General features: G+C 59.2%; 1 long non-coding RNA gene across 1 annotated transcript in view; it reads left to right on the forward strand.

Moving 5' to 3' along the window:
• LOC113979423 overlaps positions 1-681 on the forward strand; it is a 1,102-nt gene extending 421 nt beyond the window's left edge. The window contains exons 2-3 of the long non-coding RNA XR_003537862.1: positions 202-329; positions 427-681. This is a non-coding gene — a long non-coding RNA (uncharacterized LOC113979423). The remainder of the gene's footprint in view (positions 1-201; positions 330-426) is intronic.
• Positions 682-687: the final 6 nt, after the last annotated feature.

The raw sequence follows: 687 nt of genomic DNA on the forward strand, positions 1-687 counted from the left end.
GCAGGAAGAATTCCTGGCTCTCTCCCACTGCCAGCTGGTGACCCTGGTGACCCTGGGGGGGTATCAGTACTATTTTTGGGGTGGTCCTTCACTGGGTTATCCCCATTCCCACAGGTCTCCAAGCAGGAGGAGTTCCTGGCCCTGTCCCACTACCAGAACTGGTTTTAGGGTGGTCCCTCACCCCTGTTTTCCCCATTGCAGGTCTCCAAGCAGGAAGAATTCCTGGCCCTGTCCCACTGCCAGCTGGTGACCCTGGTGACCCTGGTGGCCCCAGGGGGGTATCAGGACTGTTCTTGGGGTGGTCCCTCACCCCGTTTTCCCCATTGCAGGTCTCCAAGCAGGAAGAATTCCTGGCCCTCTCCCACTGCCAGCTGGTGACCCTGGACTGGTTTTAGGGTTGTCCCTCACTGAGTTATCCCATTGCAGGTCTCCAAGCAGGAGGAGTTCCTGGCCCTGTCCCACTACCAGGACTGGTTTTAGGGTGGTCCCTCACTCCCGTTTCCCCAATCCCACAGGTCTCCAAGCAGGAAGAATTCCTGGCCCTGTCCCACTGCCAGCTGGTGACCCTGGTGACCCTGGTGGGGTATCAGGACTGTTCTTGGGGTGGTCCCTCACCCCCTTCTCCCCATTGCAGGTCTCGAAGCAGGAAGAATTCCTGGCCCTGTCCCACTGCCAGCTGGTGACCCT

This window comes from Neopelma chrysocephalum, unplaced genomic scaffold (genome assembly GCF_003984885.1).
Source record: "Neopelma chrysocephalum unplaced genomic scaffold, ASM398488v2 Primary Assembly neopelma1_79971, whole genome shotgun sequence".
NCBI lineage: Eukaryota > Metazoa > Chordata > Aves > Passeriformes > Pipridae > Neopelma > Neopelma chrysocephalum.